Source organism: Microcaecilia unicolor, chromosome 3 (genome assembly GCF_901765095.1).
Source record: "Microcaecilia unicolor chromosome 3, aMicUni1.1, whole genome shotgun sequence".
Classification (NCBI taxonomy): Eukaryota; Metazoa; Chordata; class Amphibia; order Gymnophiona; family Siphonopidae; genus Microcaecilia; species Microcaecilia unicolor.
Window position 1 is genome coordinate 234,899,160 of NC_044033.1, and position 25,189 is coordinate 234,924,348.

General features: G+C 43.4%; 1 pseudogene; it reads left to right on the plus strand.

Moving 5' to 3' along the window:
* LOC115464438 overlaps window positions 1–25,189 on the plus strand; it is a 102,846-nt pseudogene that overhangs the window by 70,917 nt on the left and 6,740 nt on the right.

Consider the following 25,189-nt stretch of genomic DNA (forward strand, 5'->3'; position numbering starts at 1 on the left):
TCTTAATCCATAATAATACCCTACCTCCGATTCCATGACTCTGCAATTTCTTCAGGAGTCTTTCGTGCGGCACTTTGTCAAACGCCTTCTGAAAATCCAGATATACAATATCAACCGGCTCCCCATTGTCCACATGTTTGCTTACCCCCTCAAAAAAATGCATTAGATTGGTGAGGCAAGACTTCCCTTCACTAAATCCGTGCTGACTTTGTCTCATCAGTCCATGTTTTTGTATATGCTCTGCAATTTTATTCTTAATAATAGCCTCCACCATCTTGCCCGGCACCGACGTCAGACTCACCGGTCTATAATTTCCCGGATCTCCTCTGGAACCTTTCTTAAAAATCGGAGTAACATTGGCTACCCTCCAGTCTTCCGGTATTACACTCGATTTTAGGGACAGATTGCATATTTCTAACAGTAGCTCCGCAAGTTCATTTTTTAGTTCTATTAATACTCTGGGATGAATACCATCAGGTCCCGGTGATTTACTACTCTTCAGCTTGCTGAACTGACCCATTACATCCTCCAAGGTTACAGAGAATTTGTTTAGTTTCTCCGACTCCCCCGCTTCAAATATTCTTTCCGGCACCGGTGTCCCCCCCAAATCCTCCTCGGTGAAGACCGAAGCAAAGAATTCATTTAATTTCTCCGCTACGGCTTTGTCCTCCTTGATCGCCCATTTAACACCATTTTCGTCCAGCGGCCCAACCGACTCTTTGGCCGGTTTCCTGCTTTTAATGTATCTAAAAAAGTTTTTACTATGTATTTTTGCTTCCAACGCTAATTTCTTCTCAAAGTCCTTTTTTGCCCTCCTTATCTCCGCTTTGCATTTGGCTTGGCATTCCTTATGATCTATCCTGTTACTTTCAGTTGGTTCTCTTCTCCACTTTCTGAAGGATTGTTTTTTGGCTCTAATGATTTCCTTTATCTTACTGTTTAGCCACGCCGGCTGACGTTTAGTCTTTTTTCCCTTTTTTCTAATACGTGGAATATATTTGTCCTGAACCTCCAGGATGGTGTTTTTAAACAGCATCCACGCCTGATGCAAGTTTTTGGCTTCCAGGAAATTCACTATCCTTTCCTTCAGCATGACTTCCATTACTTTTCCAATAATTGAAGTGAAGCTTACCGGCCTGTAGTTTCCAGCTTCTTCCCTATCACCACTTTTGTGAAGAGGGACCACCTCCGCCGTTCTCCAATCCCACAGAACCTCTCCCATCTCCAAGGATTTATTAAACAAATCTTTAAGAGGACCCACCAGAACCTCTCTCAGCTCCCTCAATATCCTGGGGTGGATCCCATCCGGTCCCATGGCTTTGTCCACCTTTAGATTTTTAAGTTGTTCAAACACGTTCTCTTCCGTAAACGGTGCTATATCCACTCCATTCTCACATGTACTTTTCCCAGTCAATTTTCTTCACCCAACGCATAATTAAACTCTGGAATTCATTGCCGGAGAACGTGGTGAAGGCAGTTAGCTTAGCAGAGTTTAAAAAGGGGCTAGACGGTTTTCTAAAGGACAAGTCCATAAACCACTACTAAATGGACTTGGGAAAAATCCACAATTCCAGGAATAACATATATAGAATGTTTGTACATTTGGGAAGCTTGCCAGGTGCCCTTGGCCTGGATTGGTCACTGTCATGGACAGGATGCTGGGCTCGATGGACCCTTGGTCTTTTCCCAGTGTGGCATTACTTATGTACTTATGTGCTAGCATGATATCATGATCCACAGTGTCAAAAACTGCAAAGAAATCAAGCAAAACTAACATTGAGGCGAATCCCTTGTCTCAGTTTCTGTGAAGATCATCTAGTAGGGATACAAGGACCGTTTCTGTACCATAACCAGGTCTGAATCCAGATTGACATGGATCTAGTCAGTTTCTCTTTTCTAACCAGTCATTAAGTTGAACACAGACAGTTATATGAGTTTCCCAAGAAACGGGATGTTGGAAACTGGCCTGTAATTTTCAAGTTTGTCCTGGTCAAGGTTGTTTTTCTTCTTGCGTTTTGTTTAGCCAATGTACCACTTGGCTCAAGGGCAACGAATCCCATACACGAATCCAATACACAACTTGGGAAGATTCACAGTTTGTGTTACTCCTCAATATGTAATCCTTTCCTGTAACTGGATGCTTAATCCTAGTGATGGTCCATGCATACTGACAGTAAACACACCGGTGGCATCTGTCATGGCCACCAGTTATGCCAGGGTGTATATACTTGCTCCTATTCTTGAGTAATTCTCCCAAGTTGCACACCCTGGTGTAAGCAAAACACAAATCGGGTGGCATTTTGTGTAGTTGTAGTAGCAGCCAATGTTTCCGAATGATATTCTTAATTTGGTTGGCCTAGGTAGAAAAGGGTAGAACACATGTCTGTCAAAACTGTCTGTTGAGTGGCACGGAGGGCCATTTTCGAAAGAAACGTCCAAGTTGCGATTTGGACATCTTTGCGAAACATCGAAATCCAGGGGCGGAGAAAAGCGTATTTTCGAAAAAAAGATGGACGTCCATCTTTTGTTTCAAAAATGCTGTCAGAGACGTCCAAATCCAAAGACATCCTAAAATTTGGACGTCCCTGGATTTGGACGTCCCTAGACATGGACGTCTCTGACTTTTGACAATTTTCGAAACCAAAGACGTCCATCTCAAAAATGTCCAAATGCAAGCCATTTGAAAGTGGGAGGAGCCAGCATTTCTAGTGCACTGGTCCCCCTGACATGCCAGGACACCAACCGGACACCCTAGGGGGCATTGCAGGGGACTTCATAAAATGCTCCCAGGAATATAGCTCCCTTACCTTGTGTGCTGAGACCCCAACCCCCCCCCCCCAACCCACTACCCACAACTGTACACCACTACCATAGCCCTTACGGGTGAAGGGAGCACCTATATATGGGTACAGTGGATTTGTGGTGGATTTTAGTGAGCTCACTGTTTCCTCCACAAATGAAACAGGTAGAGGGGTATGGGCCTGGGTCCGCCTGTCTGAAGTGCACTTCAGTACTGACTAAAACTGCTCCTGGGACCTGCATGCGCTGTCATGGACCTGACATCTGAGGCTCGCATAGAGGCTGGCACGAAATATTTTTAAAGATGTTTTTTGAAGGTGGGAGGGGGGTTAGTGACCACTGGGGGAGTAACAGGAGGTCATCCCCGATTCCCTCCAGTGATCATCTGGTCATTTCGGGCACCTTTTTGTGCCTTATTTCACAAAAAAAAAAAAAAAAAATCCGGATGAAAACATCCAAGTGTTCGTCAGGGACTTTCTTGCTTTTTTCGATTATGGGTTAAAGACGTCCACATGTTAGACACGCCCACGTCCCGCATTCGCTACGCCTCCAACACGCCCCCTTGAAATTTGGACGTCCTTGCGATGGATTGCAGCTGGAGCCGTCCAAAATCGGGTTTCGATTATGTCGATTTGGACGTCTCTGTGAGAAGGACGTCCATCTTCCGATTTATGTCGAAAGATGGATGTCCTTCTCTTTCGAAAATGAGCCTGACACTCTTAAGTCTGAGAAACTGGCCCACTGGAATGTCATCCTTCTGTGTCCTGGCGTGGAAACTATTATAATGTAGGATGGTGATGGTATCCGTGGGCTTTCGGTAAATTTGGGTCTGTAGTGTCCCTTGGTGTATTTCGATGTAGGAAGTCCAGGAAATTTAATTAAATTTTATCTGCAAGAAACTCAGCTTCCAATATTCACATTGCCTACTTCATTTTTAACACTACTTTATTGATTTAACAGGAAACACAACACCTGTTGTGATAGCAACCCCCTTCCCCCAAACTGAAGCTTATGTTTGTTGAAACACTCTCCAATAATGGGGGGGCGGGGGAGTAGACTTGTTCTTGTTCTTCACCCTGATCCCTTCAAATTGCAGCATCTGGAACAACTGGAAAAGCATCAAGTATTTTGTATCACATTCATTGTTGGTTTAATCATGAATTGATAATGAGTGTGACTGCTGGCCAGACTTGATGGACCATTCAGTTCTTTTTTTGCTGTCATTTACTATGTTACTATTCTACTAATATTTCCTTTGAGTAACTGAGAGGAATTAATGTGCAAGCCAATTTACCAACATGCACTTTCTGCCAAAGTGTAACAACTTTCTAAGGAGTAATCTCTCCTACTTACACAAACTGGGCACCATCTCCAACCCATTTAATAATTGTACTAATGGGCCTTTTCATATCTTAACACCTACAAGTGGCCCTGAGTAATGGGCCAGCAGCCTTCAATTTATGAGTCTCTCCACAGGACCAGAACGAATGTCCCAGGGAGACCTGATCTTGTAAGCATGTAAAATATTACCTAAGTTCTGCAACGCTAGCTCAATAAGGGCCCTGTTTACAAAGGCGTGTTAGTGTTTTTAATGTGCCTACAATTAACCTGCACCCTAACCGTGTAGATGCCTATAGGGATATTGTAAGCACGTATACGGTTAATGCGCGTACATTGTTAACGCTTGTTAAAAACATCAAGGAGCAGCTTGCAAGTATTTGGCATTAAGAGTGTATCCCTGCAGTGAGCTCACTAATAAAAAATGTTTTGCTTCCTATTAGCTTCATCATTATCTAAAGAACCTTCATTTTAAGAATGTTCTGGGTGAGGAAATGTTTTTGGATGAGAATGGTGATCTTGTCGTTGGATATGATATTATAAGCAGAGCCTATCTACCTGATGGAACAGAGATTATTGAAATTGTTGGAAGTTATAACCCTTACACTCCACCAGAGAAGGGCTTTACCATCAACGAGAAAGCGATTGTATGGGAGAACTTGCTCAGCCAGGTCAGATGTAAGATGAAAACCACTGAGACCTGCACATATCATGCATGTTCTTATAAAACATATAAGAATAACAAAGGTGATCACTGTTCCCTCCAAGCTGAGCAGGAGTCCTCCAACTGCACTGCTGCTATTGGGGGGGACCTTCAAGACCACCAGGCAGACATGTCAGTGGGCACACATTGATGATGTGGTCCATTACCTGGTAGATGCCATAGGGGCATTGTGGTGCATAGGGATCACCTCTGAAGCCATTCTTTGAATATTTACTGACCGCAGCCTGACATTTAAAGTTGCCAACCTGCTGGATCTTGTACAAGTCTACAGTTTTAGGTGTTGTGGTCATTCGTCTCTTACACTACAGACTGCCTACTGTCAGGTGTGGGGGTGTAAGTTAAACCCAGGTTGGATTTCTCAACAGCAGGTGTCTTGCAAGGGTATCATGGTCATAGGCGGTCGGTGGCCCAACTATTTGGGGAGGCTAAAGGGGGCGGGGTGGGACCAGGGGTGGAGCTTACATCCATAATTGTCTGACAACACACAGAAAAAATAAGTAAAAATAAAATAGTCACAATTAATACCTTTTATTAAATTTAGTTATTAGATATGTATCATATGACAAAGAATAAAGTGGTTGCTCAAAGCATATACTAACCACAATTGCTCAACTGCAAAACACTATGCACAAATTTGTGCAAAAACACACTCAGAACTTTACTGTTCCATACATATTACACTGAGCAGACCCTAATACACCAATATACCACACATACGGAAAATGCAGACCGTCAACAATATGAAGCAAAGGATCATAATATCACAATTCTCATGTAGAGCCACAAAACACCCTTTTAGGGTGGATAGTGTTCACAATGAGATCCTTTTATTAATGACCATATGTAGATCCTTCAAGAGGTAGTGTGTCGTGATTTAGGATCTACACCCTTTCTGATGTTTTGGTGCCACCTCAGTAAGGCCAACACACAATCTGTCCTCTGCAAAACGCTATACACAAACTTGTGCAAAAACACACTCATAACCTTACCAAACCATAACAGCACTAATTCCAAGGACAGGACGCGGAAAGGCAGCACTGTAATTACACCGGGCTCTAAAACACCAGTACACAACCTAGTGAAAAACAAAACAAAAAGGGCTGCAAATACTACACGCTAGCAGAATACTGCAGCTTGATCACACATGAAAAGCACATGACACAACAGATATGAAGGCAAAATACTGAATTGGAAAGTTACCTCAAGAAGTCAGACTAGAAACTTACATGCAAAATATCACAGATGCAGATTTCCAAAAGCTCACATATTCCAATTAATAAATTCTGAATAAAATACTTTTTTCTACCTTTGTTGTCTTATCATTTAGTTTTTCTATTCGCTTTGGTCTCAGTGTCTTCTGTTTTATACAGTGTCTTCTTTCCATTTGATATTTTTTCTTTCACCATGTCCACCATCCTCCTGTGTCCTTATGCGTCCTGTCTGCCATCTGTAGCCCTGTCTCTATCCTTTCTCCAGTTTCAGCATCTGCCCTCAAAGTGTTCCGATCCAGCCCTTAAATTTAGTAATTTCCCCTCCATCCATATACAGCATTTATCCTCACTCCCCTCCATCCATGTGCAACTACTTCCCTCCCCTCCATCCATGTCCAGCATTTCTCCTCTCCTCTCTCCCTTCCCCTCCATCCATGTGCATCTCCTTCCTTTGTCTTTCCTTCCCTCCATTCCTGCCCAACATTTCTCCTCTCTTCCCTGCCCTCCACTCCATCTATGTCCAGATTTCTCCTCTCTTCCCTCCTCTCCATCCATGTGCATCTCCTTCCAGTCTTCCCTCCCCTCCATCCATCCATGTCCAGCAACTCTCCTCTCTCCCTTGACCTCTCCTCTATCCATCCATCCATGTCCAGCAACTCTCCTCTCTCCCCTGCCCTCTCCTCCATACATATCTAGCAAATCTCCTCTCCCCTGCCCCCTCCAGCCATCCAAATCCAGCAATTCTCTGCCCTCCCCTCTATGTCCAGTGATTTCTCCTCTTCCCTGCCCTCCACTCTATGTCTAGATTTCTCCTCTCTTCCCTCCCCTCCATTCATGTGCATCTCCTTCCAGTCTTCCCTCCCCTCCATCCATCTATATCCAGCAACTTTCCTCTCTCCCCTGCCCTCCCCTCCATCCATCCATCCATGTCCAGCAACTCCCCTCTCTCCCCTGCCCTCTCCTTCATTTATTTATTTATTGCATTTGTATCCCACATTTTCTCTTTGCAGGCTCAATGTGGCTTACAATACATCACGAGTAGTGGAAATACATGAGAGAGTATACATTTAGTGTTAACAGAAGGATTTTGGGTAACATGATAATGATGGAGCATGATAATATTTTAACAAGCAAACATAATAAGAAATATATAAGAAATAATTTAGTAATAGCGAAAGGATCTTGGGTAGCATGATAATGAAAAACGTTGATATTTTGGCAAGTAGATGTTGTGGAGGCAGTTCTGGATATCTGTACAGGAGTTCATATTTGTTGATCATTGTTGTATGCCTTGTTAAAGAGATGAGTCTTCAGTATCCATCCATGTCCAGCAACTCTCCTCTCTCCCCTGCCCTCTCCTCCATCCATCCATGTCCAGCAATTCTCCTCTCTCCCCTTCCCTCTCCGCTATCCATATCTAGCAAATCTTCTCTCCCCTGCCCCCTCCAGCCATCCAAATCCAGCAATTCTCCTCTCCCCTGCCCTCCCCTCTATGTCCAGTGATTTCTCTTCTCTCCCCATCCTCCCCTCCATGTCCAGTGATTTCTCCTCTGCCCATGTCCTCCCTTCCACGTCCAGTGATTTCTCCTCTCTTCCCTGCCCTCCCCTCCCATCCATGTCTGATTCTCCATTGCCTCCTATTTTCCTCTCCTTCCATCCATGACCAGTGACTTGCCCCAGCCCCTGAGTTTGTGCTACCCAGTCCCACCTGCCCTCCCTCAGCTTCCCAACAGCCCTCCTCTCCGTTCCTGCCATGGCCGCCCAGCATTTAAACCTTTTTATTTTAAGTCGCAGCAACGGCTCACCTCCAGCCTTTCCCTTCTCGCTCAGTGTCCCGCCCTCGCAGAAACAGGAAATACCTCATCAGAGGAAGGCGGGACATTGAGCCCATGTAAGCCACATTGAGCCTGCAAATAGGTGGGATAATGTGGGATACAAATGCAATAAATAAATAAATTGAGTGGGAAGGGAAAGGCTGGAGGTGAGCCGTTGCTGCAACATAAAATGAAAAGGGTTAAACGCTGGCCGGGTGGCCACGGCAGGAACAGAAAGGACGGAGGGCTGTCGGGGAGCTGAGGGCGGGCTCAGTGGGGGGTGGGCGACGGCGGAAAATACAATTTTGTTTTGGCGTATCGGATCTACATGTGGAGGAGGAGGCAGGCGGGGAAGGTCAAAGCTTGGCTGGGGAGGCTTAGCCTCCCCAAGCCTCTTATACGGGGCGCCTATGATCATAGTGAAGAAATTCTGGGATTTTTTGGATCTGAGTAAGCAAACTAGCTGTGGTGCTCCAATGACAAATGTGGTGCAATATTACACATCATTGGTAGGAAATGAGTATCAGTGGGTTACTAAGGGCCTATAATGATCCATATAGTAGAATTCAGCATTATGTCTTCCAAATGTGTATGTGCAGATTGGGCTGAATTCTACTATTCGGATCATTAGTGGCCTACCAAAGGTCTCAGGGTCTTCACTGATGCACCTCAGTTTATTGCTGGCAATTTTGACATCAAGTTGTTACACGAATTTAGTTTTATTGTCTCCTCTACTGAAGACACAGTAAAATGTACTGGCCAGGGTAAGAAACCAACATCTGCTGGATGCATTATCTTAATATCGATCCCTTACGATCTAAATTTTGACCATTATTCATTTGCCTAGATTTTTGCCTTCAAGTTGGATATTTTGTGGTGAAATTCAATGCTACGCTCCTAAACTTTTTCTCCACCTTAAATTCAACCCAACGGCCACCCATAATTTCAGCTCCTACTTTAAATAGGCCTTCTCAAGTTATAGTCCACTTGTTTCTATTAACAGGATTAGGAATCTGGGGTAGCTGGCAGCTAGTATCTATTTGATTTCTTTATGTGTCTTCATTTACCTGTTATCTAAGATAATTTTTATTCATACATTCTTATATATCTACATGTTTTATATCAACCCCTGAAGACCAGTTTATCAAAAGAACTAAATAAATAAATAAATTGTCTTTTTTTCAAAGGGGTCAATTTAGGATCCTGAATCTAAAAATAGTCTCTAAACACTCTGAAGCATAGCTTTATATTTTCTACACATGGGAGCTGTTATTCAGTAGTCCAATGTGTGCAATTCTAGTCACCTGCATCTCAAAAAAGATATAGTTGAAGACGTTCAGGACAAGGCAACTAAAATGATTCATGGAATTGAATGACTCTTATTTAAGGAAAGACTAAGGTTGATGGGCTTTTTAGCTTGGAAATAAACAGCTGAGGAAAGATCTGATAGAGGACACTAAAATTCAGAGCGGAGAGGAAAAGTGGCCTAATGCTTAGAGCAATCAAATTTTATTCCCACTGTAGCATCTTGTGGCGTTGGGCAAGTCACTTAACCCTTTATTACTTCAGGTACAAAAAATAACCAAGATTGTGAGCACTCTAGGAACAGGGATAGTACCTGCTTACAACTGGATTGTAAGCCACATTGAACCTGAACTCTGTTCGGGATAATGAGGGATGCAAATGTCATAATAAATAAATAAAAAGTAAATCCAGATCAATTGCTTAGTTATTCATTAAGTACAAAGACTAGAGTAAATGTCTTGAAATTACTAAGCAGCATATTTAAAACAAATAGGAAAAATATATTTTATTTATTTATTTATTGCATTTGTATCCCACATTTTCCCACCTCTTTGCAGGCTCAATGTGGCTTATAATACATCGTGAGTAATGGAAGTATATTAGGAAAATAGATAGTTAGTGTTACAGCGGGATTTTTGGTAACATGATAGTGATAAGATATGGTAGTAGTATAACAAACAGATATTGACAAACAGTTCAGAATTTATGTGGGGGAGTTTTGTATATTCACATTGGTTGATTTTTGTGATATGCCATGTTAAAGAGATGGGTCTTCAGTAGTTTGCGGAAGTCTGTTATTTCGTAGATCGTTTTTAAGTTGCACGGCAATGCATTCCATACCTGTGCGCTCAAGTAGGTAATGTTTGACGCGTGCATTAGTTTGTATTTTAGACCTTTGCAGTTAGGGAAGTGCAGGTTAAGGAATGTGCGGGATGATCTTTTGGCATTCCTAGGTGACAGGTCTATCAGGTCTGACAAGGCTGGATCATCTCCGTTAATGATTTTGTGGACCAAGGAGCATATTTTGAACGTGATTCGCTCTTTAAGTGGGAGCCAGTGTAGTTTCTCTCATAAGGATTTGGTACTTTCATATTTTGTTTTACCGAATATGAGTCTGGCTACAGTGTTCTGGGCTGTCTGAAGTTTCTTGATTATTTGTTCTTTGCAGCCGGCGTAGAGTGCGTTGCAGTAGTCTAGATGACTGAGCACCATAGATTGTATCAGGTTGCAAAAAACTGACCTTGGGAAGAAAGGTCTTACTCTTTTTAATTTCCACATAGAGTGGAACATCTTCTTGGTTGTGTTTTTCGCGTGGTTCTCGAGTGTTAGGTGTCGATCGATGGTAACTTCAAGAATTTTTAGGGTATCTGAAATTGGAAATTTCAAATTTGGTGTGTTGATGGCGGTAAATTTGTTCTTGTTGTGTTGAGAGGTGAGTATTAGGCATTGGGATTTATCTGCGTTAAGTTTCAGCCGAAATGCATCTGCCCATGAATGCATGATTTGGAGACTTTAGTTGATATTGTTGGAGATTTCCTTTAGATCGTGTTTGAATGGGATGTAGATCATTACATCGTCTGCGTATATGTATGGGTTGAGGTTTTGGTTTGATAATAATTTGGCTAAGGGTATCATCATTAAGTTGAATAGAGTCGGCGAGAGGGGGGATCCTTGTGGGACTCCACATTCAGGTATCCATGCGGCTGAAGTAGACGAGTTGGATGTCACTTGGTTTGATCGTGTGGTTAGGAATCCCTTGAACCAATTGAGAACGTTACCTCCTATTCTGAAGTATTCCAGGATATGTAGAAGTATTCCGTGATCAACCATGTCGAAAACGCTTGACATGTCAAATTGTAGAAGTAGTATATTCTCTCCAGTTGCAATTGTTTGTTTAAATTTTGTCATGAGAGTAACTAGTACTGTTTCAGTGCTGTGGTTAGACCGGAATCCCAACTGGGAATCGTGGAGTATTGAGAACTTGTTTAGATAGTCTGTGAGTTGTTTGGTCAATAACCCTTCCGTTAGTTTGGTTAATAGGGGAATGGATGCTACTGGCCTGTAGTTGGTTAGTTCACTAGCGCTTTTCCGTGCGTCTTTGGGTATTGGGGTGAGCAAAATGTTTCCCTTCTCCTTCGGGAAAAGTCCATTTTGTAGCATGTAATTCAAGTGTTTCGTCATATCTGTTATAAATTGTTGAGGAGCATATGTCATAAGGTTATTTGGGCATTTGTCTAGTTTGCAATGAGATTTGGCAAATCTTTTGAGAGTTTGGGAAATGATGTCCTCTGATAGTGATTCAAATTTCGTCCAAGTTCTATCTGCTGGGTGAATGCCAGGTTCTGGGTCCAGACATTCGAGGAGTTCAGCATAGTCGATGGTACTGACAGGTATCTTGAGTCGCAGTTGTATGATTTTTTCATTGAAGTATCTCACGAGATTGTCTACTCCTGGTGCGTCTTTGCTGTTGGTTGTGACTGGTGTAGTATTTAGTAGATTATTCACCAGTTGGAAAAGTTTGTGTGTGTCTTTGTAATTTGGTCCGATTACAGTTTTGTAATATAATCTTTTAGTTTGTCTAATGGTATATTTGTATTTTCTTTGGAGTTGTTTCCAGGCATTAAGTGTGGGTTCGTCTTTTTTTTTTATTCCATGCACGTTCTAGTCTTCTGACTTGGGTTTTGAGTTTTTTCAGCTCTTTGTTGAACCATGGTATTGAATTCTTCCTATGTGAAGATCTAGTTTGGATTGGGGCAATGTTATCTAATATAGATCTGCATCTGTCATCCCATTCTAAGAGGAATTGAATTGTGTCTGCTTTTGTTGTCCATTCGTTGTAGTAAATCTGTTGCCAGAATATTACCGTGTCTATTTTCCCTCTCATGGTATAGGTTTTACGTTCTTGTTTATTCGATGAGTCTTTCTTTCGCCATAGGAGGGAGATGTTTGCTTTGTAGTGGTCGGACCACGGTACGGATGTCCATTTTGTGTCTGTTAGTATAAGGTTTGAGTCGGGATCGAATTTGTGTGTGGCAATGTCTAGTGTATGTCCTTTGATCTGAGTTGGTTGTGTGATTGTCTTGTGGAGGTCCCATAGTTGAAGGAATTCTTCGCATTCTTGGGTGTTTGTTGAATTCGGATCTTCGAGGTGCAGGTTGATATCTCCTATAATGATAAGATTTGAGGTGGAGACAAAGGTGTTCGAGATGAAGTCCATGAAGTATGTTTGGGATTCTTGCCAATTGCCTGGTGGTCTATAGAGCAGGACTACGCTAAGGTGTTCCTGCAAGTTAGGGTGACTGATTCTTACGAAGGCGATTTCAAGTTGTGGTAGAATGGATTCGGCTGTGGTTGTGATGTTGAACTCAGATTTGTATATTATGGCTATTCCTCCTCCTCTTTTTCTGTTTCTTGTCCAGTGGGTGATTTTGTATCCCGGTGGACATAGATCTAAGATTATGGGGTCTTTAAGGTCATGAATCCAGGTTTCAGTAATGAATAGGAGATCTAGATTGTCTGTGGTGATCCAATCCGTTATAATCTCTGTTTTATTTACTGCTGATCTGGCATTTGCGTATCCTATTTGAATTGGTTGGTAAGGTTCTGTATGGGACTTGGTTGTGTTAATTTTTATTATTTGCCTGTTTTCTTGGTACCTGGTTCTGTTGTTTCCTTTCTTCCCTTTCTGTTAGTTATTTCTGAATGTATTTGTTTTTCCTTTTAGTTGATTATTATTCTTTTGGACAGGTGGGCTGTGATTAGGTTGCATGAAGGGTTTATGTGTTGTTGGTAAATTGTTGTTAATATTGGGAGTGGTCCATGCGTAGTAGATTAGGGGGAGGAAGTAGATTATCATGAGTAGTTTGTTGATATTCATGTTTGTTTGTGTTTGGTAGTGGTTGGTAGTTGGCATTGGTGAATGAAATTTTGTGTGAGCATCAAGCATTATCAGCAGTAAGCATATATAGGCATATATAGGCACACATAAGCATAAATTAAACAGTTTTGCGTAAACATCAAGCAGTATCAATATTAAGTGTGTATGAGCATACATAAACATATATAAGCATATGTTAATCAGCTTTGTATGAACATCAGGCAGTATCAATATTAAGCATGTCTAGGCATATATAAGCATATAATAAGCAATTTTGTGTGAGCCTCAGCAGTATCAGCATTAAGCGTATATTAGGCTATTTTGTGTGAACATTAAGCAGTATCAACATTAAGTAGAGTCAGCATCGGGCAGCTTGAGCAGTTAAGCGCTGGGTGAAGGTGTTATCAAGTATTATCAGATGTTTTTGAGCAATATGGACAGTCAAGCTCTAAGCATGTGTAGTATCAAGCAGTTCAGATGTGTGTGAAAACATTGTGCTATATATGAGTAAGTTTTTTAAAGAGAGTTTATGCCTGCTGGTATATACCTGCAGCAGCTTGTCTCATTCAGTGCTGCGCACCACGTGTCCCTCTTGTCGGTGTATGTGACCGCGTCAGTTCGCTTATCTGGGCGATCTAGGGTTACCTGCAACCGTGGCGATGGTTCGGTGCCAGCGCTCACATGTAGCAGTACTCTCCAGCCGAGCTCGTCTCCAGATAATCGCCCGCTCTCAGTCCCCGTTCGCCACTGGTCTCCACTCTGGCTGAGCAGCCGTCGGTTGTTCCCTGTTGCTCCCCGCCTGCGCCGCGATGTCTGGGCCTCTCGCCGGTGAGCTCTCTCCAAACACGTGGTCGGCCGCGTGGTTCGGGCCTTTGTCGATGGCGCTGCTTCTTAGTTCCGTCGCTCTCCTTTGGGTGGCGTCCCGTATCCGACCGTCACCGTCCGGGGCACCAGGTTTACCCAGGATCACGACTCCGCTATGGATTAGGCTCGTCTCGGCGGAGCTCCAGCATGCAGGTTCAGTTTGGTGGAGCTCTAGCGTGCAGTACAGGTCGCCGGGCAAGACCGCCGAAGGCTGGGTCTTACTTGAATTGAAGCTGCTCACGCTTGTTCCCACCGTCGATCGCAGTTGTCTTTAATGTGGTCTTTTATGGTGGGTTCTGCTGATGTTCCCGTTCAGGAAGGTCAATACTCCATGACCATTCTGACAGCGGCCATCGCGTGGTCGGGTCTGCCGCTGGTCGCGTGTCCCGGCCTGGTCGCTGATGGTGCTGCGTTCGGGAGTCTGTGCCGTCAATGGGTAGCCGCCCGAAGCAGTAAGATGCAGCTACGGCTTACCCTTATCAATCTCCCTGCCTCTGGACGTGCAAATTGTTTCCTGATTTGTGGTTTTGGTGGTCGGGCCGGTCCGGTGGCACTTTGGTGCGGGAGCTCTGCGTTAGGACTCCTGTCCATGGGCCATCTTATTTTATCTTAGGGGTCATTGTACTAAGATGCAATAAAAAGTGGCCTACCAGATTAGCATGGGCATGCCTGCTCTCTGCTCAAAGACACAACTCCGGCACTAAAAAAAATAGAAAATAACATGGTACTGCCCTTTTAGCGTGCCTTAGTAAAAGGACCCCTTAGTGCAACTTAAACTGCAGAGCTCAATGCTGGAGGATGTGGTAAAAGAAGGTTAGGATAGGTGGGTTTTGAAAAAGGTTTCAACAAATTCAAATTCCTGGAGGTCAGGTCTTTATTAAAATGTTCCAAACAGTGGGAGGAAAAACATCAGACCCCAGGCTGAAACTATTTTGGTTCTCACATACCTACAAATAGGGCAACCATTGCTTATCCCTGTGAGTAGGTAGCTTGGAATCTTGCTGAGATTTGGGATCTTGCCAGCTATGTTTGGCTTGGATTGTCCACTATTAGAAACAGATAATGGGCTTGGATAATTCTTATATTCTTAATAATAGCATTCCCACCAGTGAGCCTTCTCAGGTGAAGCCCCCATTCTCTGGAATTTACTCCCAGAGGGACTACATATAAATTGAGACTATCTCTACTTCAGGAAGCAGGTAAAAGCCTGGCTCTTCTCCCAAGACTTTACTAAATCGGGTGACTTGACTATACACCCATTCTGCACCTGGACTAGCTTGCTACACACACTATATCTTAGACCTGTTGCATATATCTTGATTAACTATACAAAGAACTTGCCTTTAATTTAGCCACCCATTTACTTATCTCAACTGACTCCACCAGGCATCTTGTCCCATCTTTATATCTGTACTTGGCCCCTCAGCTATATGGAAAAGCTGTATTGTAGAAAAGCATAAGTATCATAATAATGCTATTTGAATGTTCTAAATGTGTGCTTAGATATTCTATTACTATTGTGCTTACATCACATTATATCTCTGAAATTTGAATTTCAATGCTGTTAAATATATATATTTTCAATCCTGTTTATTTGTGGTCCTATTATTAGGTTTCAATTTGCTGTTTTCAAGTTTTCCTCTTTCATTGTGTTTAATGTTAAACTATACCTACTGTACACTGCCTTGGGTGAATCTCTTCATAAAAATGGTTAATAAATCCCAATACTGTAAGATCTCAGTATCTTGATGTATAACCTCAGCACATCAACACACCCTGAAGTCTCTTTATATTTCTGAAATGTCCTTTAATGAATAATAAACAGTTTGTTCACAAATCAGAAGAGGTGCTTCTTAGCACAGAGCCTTCGTGTTCTGAAAGTTGCCTCAGTAGATGGAATCAGACCTGAGAAAAAAAGGCATTTCTACTACTTAAGTAGAAAAGCAGTTCACAGGCAGAGCAACTCACAGATGGGAGATTGAAAATGCAATATCTCATTGGCAAGATATACTGTATATGAGGATATTTATGAGGTAAAAAAAACAAGTTCTCTCCACAGAGCCTATGAGGACAATTGCTGACAGAAATAAAATGGAGACAGCCACCAGGGTTGCCAGATTAACCAGTTCCAAACCCGCCCAAAATTTCATACCCCCACCCCCGCCGTCATCAGCTCCACCCCACCGTCATCAACCCCGCCTCCACCGTCATCAACCCCACCCCCGATGTCATTAACCACGCCCACCGCGGGGCAAAAAACCCCATCTGGCCAAGAAAAAAAAAACGCCCGGCCAAAATAAAAGCCGCCCAAAAAATTGCAACCCGTAGCGGTCAAAAATTTCCCGCAGCGGGTCACGGAAAGTTGCCCAATTGGGCGGCAAAATCGCCCATTAGGTAACCCTAACAGCCACCAAGTCAGTCAAAGAGAGCATTGGACAGGAGGGGGGGGGGGCTCCCTGAAGCCCACAGAACAAGAGGCCAAAAGGACCAATGAGGACAGAGCCAAGTTAGGCTGAGGCAACAGCAAACCACTAATAACAGTTTTCTAAATAAGTGTGTCTGCACGACCTGTGAACTTCATTTCACATAATGCCTTGCTTATTTAACATTACATTACAGTGATTACATTAAACATTAAACACTAAACACATTACAGGAATCTATCCCAACCAGGCAAGGCTGTCAAAGGACAGAACATAAACTTATCTGAATATCTTCATGCTATATTCAGTGCTAATACCCATACAGGTATGCTGTTTGAATATGGGTCCTAGATGAGTACTGCTGCTATCTAGAAAATTTTACACCTGCCCCTCAAACAGCCTTGTTTCCTTCTTCAGATGTGCAGATCAATTTTGGCTATATGTTTCCTTATATGGACTAAATATATCCATTTGTTGAGGCAACAAGTTTAACCAAAAAGCTTATCTGTCTGAGTCTTAGGAGCAGAGGGAAATTTCAAAGTTAATTGAGGAAACAGAGGTATTTCATCACACTGTTTAATCAAGATATTAATTTTAAGGGTGACCAGCACAAGAACATTCCTCAACATATTCCCCAGTGAAACTCAATGAATGATTCCAGGTCAAACTTGTTTTATACTGAATAGCTTGGTAATGAGACAAAGATACTTAAAAGGATAGAACTAGTTCACATTTACAAAGAAAAGTAAAACTGCGTCTGAAAAGTCATAATCCAGTGTTATTTCAACTTTCTTAGATTATTTTCTCAATCCTCAGGCACCTCCAAAGTCTGGATGCAGCCCGAGTTGCCTTCCTGGGTTCAGGAAATTAACCAGGGAAGGAGAGCCCATCTGCTGTTATGACTGTATTCCCTGTTCAGAAGGCGAGGTCTCCAACCAAAGTGGTGAGTGATAATATTATAATGAGTCATACCCTTGGGCACTGGTTATTTATCATTGATCCTGTATCCAGAAGTGAAGTGAGTTGCACAGACCATGGACCCTGATGAAATGGATGTCGGCTGTGGAGAGCGTGAAGATACTGTGCACCGACAAAAGATAAGTCTTTGCCTTATGCACCTTTAAAAAATTAAAAATTAATATTTCATTCACCAGTGGATGTTTTTTATGCCATTGATGACAGCAAGCTGTCCATGAATTGATGGGCTTGTGCATAGGCGCCAACTCCGTGGGTGCTGGAGCACCCCCAATATTTCACCCACTGGAAGTTCCCGTCCAGCCCGGAATTTTAAAAGTCCCTCCCTCCGAGTTCCAGGGCCATCCGTCCCTCCCTCCCTCCGAGTTCCAGGGCCCGCCCTCTGTCCATCTGAATTTTAAAAGCCATCTTCTTACCTCGTCAGGGTTACGGCGGCAGCAGCACGCAGTGAAAAGCGTAAGAAGATGGCTTTTAAAATTTGGAGAGAGGGACCCTGGAACTCGGAGGGAGGGAGACCCTGGAACTCGGAGGGAGACCGACCCTGGAACTCGGAGGAGACCCTGGTACTTGGAGGGAGAGAGGGAGGGGGGCCTTGGAACACGAAGGGAGGGAGGGAAAGGAGAGAGAGAGAGGGGAGGGAGGGAGACCCTGGAACTCGGAGGAAGACCCTGGAACTTGGAGGGAGAAAGGGAGGGGGGCCCTGGAACTCAAAGGGAGGGAAAGGAGAGAGGGGACAGAGGGCCTGGAACTGGGAGGGAGAGAGGGAAGGAGGGAGAGGGGCCTTGGAACTCGAAGGGAGAGAGAGGAGGGAGGGGGCCTTGGAACTCAAAGGGAGGGAGGGAAAGGAGAGAGAGAGAGGGGAGGGAGGGAGACCCTGGAACTGGGAGGGAGGGAGACCCTGGAACTCGGAGGGAGAGAGGGAGGGAGGGAGGGGGTCTTGGAACTCAAAGGGAGGGAGGGAAAGGAGAGAGAGAGGGGAGGGAGGAAGGGAGTCCTGGAACTGGGAGGGAGAGAGGGCCTGGAACTGGGAGGGAGAGAGGGAGAGAGGAAAAGGGGCCTTGGAACTCGAAGGGAGAGACAGAGAGGGAGGGATGGGGGCCTTGGAACTTAAAGGGAGGGAGAGAAAGGAGAGAGAGTGGGGAGGGGGCCTGGAACTGGGAGGGAGGAGGGAGGGCGAGACTGGAACTTGGAGGGAGGGAGGGAGGGGGGCCTGGAACTTGGACGGAGGGGGGCGAGAGAGGGAGGGGAGGGGGAGGAGGGGGTTGAGGAGGGGAGGGGGGAATGCACCACCTGTAAAAAAAAAAAATTTCAGCACCCCCAATCATTTTGAAAAATTGGCTCCTATGGGCTTGTGAGCCTACTAAAGTATGTGTAAAGCATTTAGCTACATTTTCAGCCAATCCAACGTGAGATAGGACTATTGTTGTGGTAAAAATACTGATCACCAATATCCAGATAAATGTAGTACTCATATAGATATGTATTACATAAACTATCGTTCCAATATTCATCTCTAATTAACTGGTTAGAAGGAGTTCCAATAGGATTAAGTAACGCTGACTGAAATTAGCAGCCCATAACTGGATAATCAGGGCCAATATCTGGAGAAGGGCTAACATTAAATATCACAGCACATATGTAACTGGTGGTCACTCAGGGAAAAAAAATTGTTACACAGGAGAGGCAGGTTCCTGCAGTATCCTGGTGGTAGTACCAAATACCTACATGGGAAGCCTGTGGTAGCCTTGCTGTGCTTTTGTGAATGGGTCCCAAAATGTTCTGTTGTGTCAGTAATCAAGGATTTTTGACCAAGTTTGCAAACCTAAGTGACAAGAGTTGTCATTCTGAGACCATAGGTCCATCTAACCTGATATCCTCTTTCCAACAGTTGTCAATTCAAGTCACAAGTACTTAGCAGATTCCCAAATACTAGATAAACTCCATGCCCCTTATTTCCAGGGATAAGCAGTGGCTTTCCCCACGATTACCTTATTAATGGTTTATTGACTTTTACATGTGGAGTGGCATTTTCAATATGACGTCTAAGCCCAGCTTTGGATGTTTTGCTCAAAATATCTCTTTTTTTATGACTGTTTGCTAGATATTTTTTTGTACTCTGTGCATTTAACTTTTTAGTAGATTTTTTAAAAAAGGTCCAAGTTGGAGCCAACATTCTTAACAGAGTCGCTATACAGAAATTCAGCAGAACAGAGGGGCACCCTAGGGGATACTGCAGAGGACATCACATAAAAGGTCCCAGGAAGACATCTCACCATTGCTCCTTTATATTCTATACTGAACCCTCTAAAACCCACTAAATACTTACTGTACCCAAGTGTACACCACTACAATAGTCCTTCTGGCTGCAGGCGTCACCTATTTGTTTTGGGGGGGATTTTGAGGGGCTCACACTTTCCACCACAAGTGTAACAGTCAGAGGCGTAGCTAGGTTTTGATGTCTGGGGGAGCAGACTTTTGTAAAATAGGCGCCAGAAGGGTAGGCCGGCCATAGCATCCCACAGCAGAGAAGGTGCAACTAGACATTTCTAGAAAAGTCAAGGCACTGCTAATGCGCCCCAAGCCTAGGGGACACCCCCCAGGCCTTGCATTGAAGAACACTGGTCTAAGGGATACCGAGCTCCATAAACATTTATGTTTGTAAAGTGGCTAAGATAAATATTTATTTAGACACACAGACATTTATGTGCCAGTTTTGACCTGTTGATAGATCAGGCATTTACAGAGCTACCAAGTTACCCATTCCAGGAGGAAGACTTTTTGGCAAGTCCTGAATTTCTGCCAACCTCATCCTGGTGTTTTATAGGACCTGCAGCACTGATTTCAATGGAATCATGGACTACAAATCCCACACTGTTCTGGGATTTAAGAACTGGCTAAAAAGTCTCCCTCCTGCAATGGGTAACTTAGCGGCTCTGCATTTATTTTTCTAAAGTGGATGTTCATACCAAATGTAACCAGCACATAAATGTCCATTTTGTTATTTATTTCACAACAGCCTTTAGATCAGCAGATCCTGTTCTCAAATACTAGCAGAACTTGAGACATCTTGGGTGCCTTGGATGAAGTTCTTCGAAAAGATGATAACATAAATCCCAATAAATAAATGTTTTAGTAATGTTTCTTCTTTAGCTAAGAATATGGAAGCGTTAACCTTGAATCAGGACATTATCAGCCCTAGGGAACTTCAGGGCAGAATGAAGGCACCTGAAGAGGAGGTGAAAGGTTAATTCTACCCTGGTTAAAAATTAGGAATACATTGTAGGACTGGATGGAAAATTTCACGTCCTCAGCTTCCCTTCTTTTCTAAAACTAAATAGATAGGTGTGGTAGCCATATTTGTCCACTTTTAAAGGTAATCAATAGAAATAAAACAAATAACACATGGAAAAGAAAATAAGATGATACCTTTTTTATTGGTCATAACTTAATACATTTCTTGATTAGCCCTTAAGGGCAACCTTCGAAAGCTAATCAAGAAATGTATTAAGTTATGTCCAATAAAAAAGGTATCATCTTATTTTCTTTTCCATGTTTTATTTTGTTTAATTCTATTGATTACCTAAAACTAAATAAAATTATTAAAATATATAACAGCACTTTAGCTACAGACGCCTTCTGAGCTACAAGACCAAATGCTCCCTTCCTTGCTGTGAGCTGAATGTGAAAGGAAATTTGCATAGACAGCCCAGCCTAGGCTCAGGAGATCTGGTTTGTATTCATCTGCAGTGCTAAGGCACAAACTCCAGCTTTCAGGGGAAGGCAGAGGCCAGGGGAAAGGGCAACTGAAGTTTGAAAACAGGAAAATTCTTTGCTGTGCCCCATCTTCTTTTATCCTGCACATCAGTTTAGGGGTACTTTTGTAAGAATCGAATTGCACTATTTGGTATTTGTCAACTTCAAATTAAATGTACGACAGCGTTTGAAAGAAACATTGCTACCATGTAGGAGGGTGAGTGAACTACGCTGCAGAAGAGGAAGTGATTGATCTTACTATGAGAATGAGAATCTCCTTCTCTATTCCCTGCAGTGACGTAAGAGACGGGAGGAGCCTGCAGAGCCAGCAGCCAATGCTTCGAGGCTGCCTGCGGTGCTGCGTTTTTTTTTAAACATTTTTTCTCGTCGGGTTAGCGTTGGCGCTCAGCTCAGTCAGCTGAGCGCTTCTTCTTTTTGTAGCGCCGGCCCTGCTGCTCATCAGGAAAAGCAGCAGTGGCCGGCAATGGGAGCTGGAGCTGGGGCTGGTGGGCCTGAATCGGGAGAGGGAAAATGGATGGCAGGATGGGGAGAAAGAGGGAAAACAGATGGGAGGATGGCAGAGAAAGAGGGAAAACGGAAGGATGGGGAGAGAAAGAGGGAAAACAGATGGGAGGATGGCAGAAAAAGAGGGAAAACAGAAGGATGGGGAGAGAAAGAGGGAAAACAGATGGGAGGATGGCAGAAAAAGAGGGAAAACGGAAGGATGGGGAGAGAAAGAGGGAAAACAGATGGGAGGATGGCAGAAAAGAGGGAAAATGGAAGGATGGGGAGAGAAAGAGGGAAAACATGGGAGGATGACAGAAAAAGAGGGAAAACGGAAGGATGGGGAGAGAAAGAGGGAAAACATGGGAGGATGACAGAAAAAGAGGGAAAACGGAAGGATGGGGAGAGAAAGAGGGAAAACAGATGGGAGGATGGCAGAAAAAGAGGGAAAACGGAAGGATGGGGAGAGAAAGAGGGAAACGGAAGGATGGGGAGAAAAAGAGGGAAAACAGATGGGAGGATGGCAGAAAAAGAGGGAAAACGGAAGGATGGGGAGAGAAAGAGGGAAAACAGATGGGAGGATGGCAGAGAAAGAGGGAAACGGAAGGATGGGGAGAGAAAGAGGGAAAACAGATGGAAGGATGGCAGAGAAAGAGGGAAAACAGATGGATGGGGAGAGAGACACTGGATGGAAGGATGGGGAGAGAAAGAGGGGAGATGGATGAAAGGATGCAGAGAAAAAGAGGAGAGATTGGAAGGATGTGGAGAAAGAAGGGACACTGAACAGAAAAGGGTAGAGAGATAGACACTGGTTAGAAGGAGGGAGAGAGAGACATTAGATGGAAGGATCAGGAGCGAGGGTAGATGGGTAGAAGGATGGGGAGAGAAAGAGGGAAGACGCTGGATGGAAGGGTAGGGAGAAAGAGGTGACACGATAGAAGGATGCAGAAAGAAAGAGGGGAGACTATTGGAAGGATGGGGAGAGAGAGGGGAGACACTGGAAGGATGGGGAGAGAAAGAGGAGAGCTGCTGCATGGAAAGGGGGAGTAGTGAAAGATTGGAGAATAAGAGGAAAGGGCATGGGGAGAACAAGGGTGAGAAAAAGATGAAAAGCCATAAGTAGATGAAGGAAATTAAAGAATGGATAGTAAGAATGAATTAAATCTGGACACAGAGAGAGGCAGAAAAATATTGAAGAAAGCAAAGAAAAAGGAGAGAAAAATGACAAATGGCCAGGAAACTCTGGCAGAAGAGTTAAGCGAAAACGAAGGAAAGCAGAATCTAGAGACTGGGAGCAACACAATGAGAAATTTTTGCCCACGGCGGATTGCGGTTTTTTGGGCTTGTTTTGGGTCTTTTGGGCGGTTTTTTAAGCGGTTTTTTCGGCCGCGGGGGCGGGGTTAGTGATGTTTTGGGCGGGGTTAGTGACATTCTAGGCGGGGCCGATGATGGGGCGGGGCCGATGACGGCGGGGGCGGGGTGATGATGCGGGGGTGGGGGTGTTAGGGGCGGGGTTTGACTTTGGGCGGGTTTTGGGCTGGATTTGGGCTTGTTTGGGTGGGAAAAAAATTTTCCACCTGGCAACCCTGGTGAGGAGAGCAACTGAAGATTTGACTGAGCTAGGACCTGCATTCTGTCAGCTCTGTGTGTAAGAATTGAAAGACAGAATTGATAACATTTGACTGATATATTAAAAAAGTGACTGATTTGGTTGAAGTAAAACAGGAAATTGAGGAGAGATTTGTATTAGATTTGAAAGTTTTAGTTCTCTTTCCTGAGGAAAGGATTGTGAGTTTCCAAGTTGATTTGGTCCTAATAGTAAGGATCAGAAATCATTAAACATTTAAGGAAAAAGATTTATTTCTGAAAGAGATTGGTTGAGATTTACAAGTTTGAGGTTTCTCTGCTGAGAGGGGAGTGGATCTATGAATGTGTGTGTGGATGAGATCCAGCAGTGGGCTTCAAGATCTCAGCTGCTTGGAAGAAACAAAAAAGGGTTGCTCTTTATATAGTCAGGGTAAAGTATAATAAAGCTACTTAGGAAATTAGAACTGAGGAAATTCAATTTATTTTATTTTTTCATAGTTTAGCACTCCGTCCAGGTTCTAGTTTCAGGCAGGCTGATCTAAAAGACACACACACTGCAGGGAGGTAGTATTTCTCCTTTTATTTTTAGAGTAAGTTTAGGGAGAAGAATCTGGAAGATGACTGTTAAAGGAGAGATCTCTTGAAGATTCAACTGGAAGTTTCCTTCAGCTAAGTACAGAGAAAGACAATTCACACTTTTCCTGAAACTCCTGTTTACCATACAAGTGAACTGAGATTTTACATGAAATACACCTAAGGAACATTCCTATTTTGAGTTGGAAATCTTTGAAGTGTTATACTGACTTGTAATTTGGTTAGGAGACAGTATGTTTGATTAGTAAAGAAAGTAGAGTGTATACTGGATCCAGTAGGGAATCAGCCGTTTTACTGATCTAATCCTGTACAATCTAACTGAAGAGTATTTCTTCCTGTTTACCAGCACAGTTAAATAATTTTATTCCACTTTAATAAATAATTTTTTGTTATATATATATATATAAGGGAGTAGTATCTGAATTTATTGTAAATCAAATTGATTCAATTCACAAGAATTTATGTTCATCTTTATGCATTCATCCGGTATTATCTTTTAAGGATGATGTTTTATTCTATGTTCACTCTGTCTCTGGTGACCTGAGCACAGTTAGTTCCCTCGGCTGGCGCGACTACATATTAGAGGTATTTTGATGCTGTGTGAAGTCTTACCACAGACGGGTGACAATACAAAAGATAAAAAGTATACATATAAAACAAAAAAATAGTTATCATCTAATACACCCAACTACCATTGCAGAATCTACCTGGGCCTATACAGTAAAAGCCTTCTGAAAAGGATGAGATTTTAATGAAGCCTGAAAGGACAAATATGATGTTTCAAGCAGAAGATGTTGTGGTAATGAATTCTATAATGTGGGTGAAAGAAAATAAATAGCACTGGATCTAGTGGATTCATATTTAGCAGCTTCTTTTCTCCAGGATATATATGTTCAAGTCATCAAGTCTCTCCTCATACATTTTTCTTCATAAATCCCATACCATTTTTGCCACTTTTCTCAACCGCTTCAAGCCATTTTACATCCTTAGCAAGACATGTCCTCTAAAACTGAACACAATACTCCAAGTGGGGATCTCACCAACAATTTGTATAGGGGCATCGGCACTTCCTTTCTTCTGCTGGTAATAACCCTATCGATGCAGTCTAGCATCCTTCTGTCCATGACCACCACCTTGTCACATTTCTTCATAACCTCACCTTGAGATCCTCAGACACCATCACCCGAGGTCCTTCTCTTGAGCTAAGCTTATCAATCTCTCTCTTCCAGGGGTGGACTGACAATTCGAGCAACTGGGCAATGCTTGAGGGCCGAGAGGCTCCAGGGGGCCCATAGGCTCTGCCTGGTTGCCCTTGCCCGCCACTGCCACTGCCTCCACACACCGCCACTGCCTGTGTCCGTTACTGGCTTCGCAGTTTAAAATGGTGGCTGCAAACTCTCTCGGAGTACCACGAGAGGTCA